The sequence below is a fragment of the Arachis duranensis genome, chromosome 3, assembly GCF_000817695.3.
Source record: "Arachis duranensis cultivar V14167 chromosome 3, aradu.V14167.gnm2.J7QH, whole genome shotgun sequence".
NCBI classification, from domain to species: domain Eukaryota; kingdom Viridiplantae; phylum Streptophyta; class Magnoliopsida; order Fabales; family Fabaceae; genus Arachis; species Arachis duranensis.
Window position 1 is genome coordinate 29,188,970 of NC_029774.3, and position 5,123 is coordinate 29,194,092.

The following is a 5,123-nucleotide window of genomic DNA, read 5'->3' on the forward strand; positions in this document are numbered from 1 at the left end:
ATTTTCTTCAAATTTCAACTACCCAACAATCTCAAACCTCAAACTCTCAAGTTCCAAATCAAAGCTTCACACTACCGAATACATTTCAAAATCCAAATCCACAAAATCTTTCTAATTTCAATTTTCAAACTCCTTATAATAATCAATTTCCTATATTCCAATCGCAAAATCAAAATTCACAAACACCGAGCTCCTTATAATACATTGCAAATACTTAATGCTGACACGTCTACAATGAGTGAGAAACGACAAGCTCTTCATGAGATTGCATGTGAGAAAATAATCGCCAAGTGGTTTACTTAATGGTTCCTTGCATTCATAGAGTTATGTAGTATGTTCTTATTTTTATTGCGTATTACTGTTATGTGATGTAGTTTGTTTTATTTATTTCTGATGTACTTTTTTAAATTAGTCAATATTATTGTGCCCTTATTGTTCATGAAAGTGACCATTACAAAACTAGCCGTTAAGATACTTATTGCAGACACACTTATAAATATCAACTATCAATGACTCCGCAACTCCACTTCAACTCTTGTTTCTCACTTCGAAAGAGAACTAAAAATTACATTTCTAGATATGGCTAGAAATTTTGATGATATGTTTAATGAGGCTTTGTATGGCAAAAGAAGACGGCAAGATAACACACTCATTGATAATTAGATCGATGAATGTTTACTCGAAGATTCAGAAGAAGAAGATATCGATAGAAGCTCTATCCCAACTACTCGTAGATGGATCAACAAAGATCGAGAAGCAGGACATGATCGCCTTTTCCAAGATTACTTTGCAGATGAACCAGTGTATAATGCTGACATTTTTCGACGGAGATTTCGAATGAGAAGACATGTGTTCCTTCGGATAGTAGACGCTCTCTCAAACGTCTATCTGTATTTCCAACAAAGGGTTGATGCAACTGGAAAAAGAGGCTTGTCGCCACTCCAAAAATGTACCACTGCGATACGGATGTTAGCATATGGCGTAGCAGCTGATGCTGTTGATGATTATGTGTGCATAAGCGAGAGCACTACAATTGAATGCTTGAAAAAATTTGTTGAAGGTGTCATTTCGGTGTTCGAGGATGAATACTTGCGAAAACCCAATCCAAATGACGTACGACACTTGCTACAAATGGCGGAGGGTCGTGGCTTCCCTGGCATGTTGGGTAGCATTGACTGCATGCATTGATAATGAAAAAATTGTCCAAAGGCGTGGAAAGGTATGTACATGAGTGGTTATCGTGGGGTTGCAACCATAGTACTTGAGGTTGTAGCATCTTCAGACCTTTGGATATGGCATGCGTTCTTTGGAGTTTCTGGTTTAAATAATGATATCAACGTGTTAGATCGTTCTCCAGTGATCGATGATATTCTAAATGACTGTGCTCCGGAGGTAAATTATACTATTAATGATAATAATTATACTATGGGATACTATTTAGCAGATGGTATTTATCCTGAATAGGCCATATTTGTCAAATCAATCTCAAAGCCACATGGGGAGAAACGCAAGTTATTTGCACAATACCAAGAAGGGCAAAGAAAAGATGTAGAGCGAGCATTCGGAGTGTTGCAAGCACGGTTTGCAATTATACGTGGTCCAACTCATTTTTTGGAAAAGAAGAAGGTTGCCAACATAATGAGAACTTGTATTATTTTGCATAATATGATTGTTGAGGATGAAAGAGACACTTATGCAAGAAATTTTGCTGAAGGCTTAGAGTATGATGATGTCAAAAATGGCTTATCACAACCTCAGCTGGGAGAAGAAGATTTTGCACCATACAATCAATTTTTCGAAAGAAATGCCCAACTTCGAAATAGGCAGCAGCATAGACAATTGAAAGAGGACTTGATTAAACATATATGGCAATTTCACAATGCTTGTCGTCAACTATAGAGCTTAATTATGTTTTTCTTTGTGTTAAGTAATTTTACAAATTAGTATAATCCCGAATTATATATTATGTATTATTGTTATATATGAATTTATTTAATATTAATATCTTTTAATAGTAAATTATTTTTAAATTTATAAATTTAATTATTCAAAAAAAATAATTACATTAATTTCAAGTATTTTAATTAATTAATTAAGTGGGACCATAACAGGAACTAAAATTAGTTCTTCCTAATGGAGAAGAGAGAGATACTTTGAGTTCCTATTTACTGTTTATGACGCAAAAGTTGATATGGAGTTATTTTTTATGACAGATGAGCCATAAACAGGAATTAGAATGAGTTCTCTACTCGAGATGGTCTAAGTGCAACTACCATGCCTCATACCGACTTCAAGCAAGACACAAGCTTGTAAAATTTTACATAAATTTATCATGGTGAATTATAGTGTACAAATTTAAGTTTACAGATATTCTCATAACATAACTCTTTTTGCAACATGTGTACTATTTTGTCTTTATGTTGGGGAAGCAATTTGGCCAACTGCAGTGACCTAGAAAGTTGGTGACTTAGCTTAGTTAGGCACAATAAAAAAGAAGTCATTAATGTTGCATTGGACCTTTTTTATATATAAGTTTATCCTTCACTCTCTTAATTTTTTTCTCTTTAATGGATCCTGCAAGAAAAATAAAAAAAAGAATTTTAAACTTTTAATACCAATAATAAGATTAATTAGCTAAGATAAAAAAAATTAATTAGCTAAAATATAAATTTAATTTTAATTGATATAATTATTTTTTACAAAAATTATAGCATATGTGTTTTTTAATTGATGAAGAAAATTGATAACTAATTCTATATAATATATATGAAAGAGAGCTTTTTTTGGTATAATTCAAAAATGAAAAAAGAATTACATGACTTTCTTTAATTCATTTGTAAGTTAATATTTTATGAGAAATTTTTTAGAACTAACAACTTTTAGTAATTTTGGTCATTATTTATCTAGCAACAAATATTAAATTATTTTTAATAAATAAATATTATTAATTTATGTATGCAAATTCTAAGAAATATAGGTGCAAACTGTATTGATTTATGTGTATAAAATTTTAATAAATAGAGGAGATTTTTTAAAAGTTATAAAAAATGTATATTTTATAAATAAAAAAATGTCATTTCAATATCTTTTAGAAAAGGAGAGTAAAATTTTCTTTTAAATTTTATCAAAAATAATATATAGTTATAGATAAGTTTGGAATAATATTATGACTAATTTATTACCAATATGTTTATTTCACTTATTAATGGTGGAAGATTGTTTCTAACTGGAAATTAAAGATTTGTTTTTGACAAAAACACTATATGTTCATTGTCAAGTTGACATAAAATTAGAGTTCTTTAAGTTAAAATACTTATTTAATGCTAATTGAATGTGCAAAAGTATTAGAGCCTCACTGATAGATAAATACTAATCAAATTAACCTATAGATAACATAAAAATGACCCCAAATTTGAAAGGATCTTTTTTTTTTTAATTTGAATATTAATGTTGTTGTTGTTATTGTTATTGTTATCGTTGTTGTTGAAAGATTAAGTTGTAATGAAAAATGTTATTGTTATTATTTTTAATGACCCAATACGGATTGATGACCAAATTTTTAATTCAATCAACTAAGTCAAAATAGATTTTACCAATTCGATTAACAAGATCAAACTGAATTTAATAACTATGCTAAAAACAACTTTTACTAATTTTTTTTATCTAAGAACTTAATTTCATTAAACAAAAAATATGAGGGTCATCTTAGTTTTTTGAAAATGTAATTTTTTTTCTTTTTGATAAACAGAAAAAAGCGATTGCACATTAAGGGGTAAGATTTAGCTTATATTATTTAAGATTTAAGAGTATAAGATTTCGGTTTAAGTTTAGAGTTATAATTGTTATTATTTTTGTGGAGGTTGGTGGTTATATAGCTCGTTTGTCGATAAGTTTCTGCAAATTTTCTGTCGAGATGAGTTATACGTCGGCAATAAGAGAATAAAGGGGTGGCACTCCGACGCTCAAATCAATAAGTGAATAATAGGCTTTGCAAGTTGTAATAATTTGAACAACATTTTTACCCTTTCTTTTATATCTGAAATGGAAGATAATGGTTGAATTAGGGGTGTTCATGGATTGGATCCGATCTGTATATTCGCGGTGTTTATACGAATCCAATCTGAAAATTGCGGATATGAATCCGATCTGCAAGGATATCAGATCCGATCCGATTCGCACATTAATCGGATCGGATTGCGAATTTTGTGTAGGTATGCATATCCACTCCACTATCTGCGTATCCGCAAAAATAAAGAAATAAATAAGTAAATATATTTTTTATGTTTTATTTCAACTAATAATTATCATATATGTTGTATTATTTTAATTTATTATTTAAGAAAAATATGTTTAATATTTAAAAATATTTTTTGTGTTTTGCGGATATATCCGATCCGACCCAATCCGCAAATGTGCGGATCGGATTGGATCCAAACTTAAAAACTGTGGATATTGGATCCGATCCGATCCGATGATTTTAATACATATTGGATCGAAATTTTGGCCAATCTGCGTTCTGATCCAATCTGCGTTCATTCCGTTGAGTCTCCGAATAATTTTGCCATTAACGGAGAATAATAGCGCATTTGAGCGTTTGGATATCTGTTTTGATGATCATTATTGATAACCAATCTATAATATTTTTTACTGAGTTATAACATATGAATGATTTATAACAATCATATTAATTATGATTTTGTAAGGTTTACGTTTTAAAATTTTAGATTTAGAGTTTACGATGTTTTATTATTTATTTATTTTTTTGTTTTCTCTTTTTATTTTTTGTTTACTTTTAACAGCAAGTTAAATTTATAGAGCACTGCACTCTTTAATTTTTTTAAAGTGTACTAACATTTGTCTGTATTGATATACTAATATTTTGATGCATTGACTCTAAATTTATTTTATTTATATTTGACATAATAATATACACAAAAAAATAAGATATTAAATCAGTGTGTTTATAAATTATAAAAACAATTAAATATTATGTTTGATTAAAAAAATAATTTATTGCAGATAGAGTTAGATAAAAAAAACTTTAAGATACGAGTATGGTTAGGATTCAAAGATCTTTAGTTCGCGAATAGGACAGAGTTAAATTTTAAAAATAATTTAAACAC

General features: G+C 29.2%; 1 pseudogene; it reads left to right on the forward strand.

The window, feature by feature from the left end:
• The first annotated feature begins 234 nt into the window (after positions 1-234).
• Positions 235-1,899, forward strand: LOC107478469 (uncharacterized; annotated as a pseudogene).
• Positions 1,900-5,123: the final 3,224 nt, after the last annotated feature.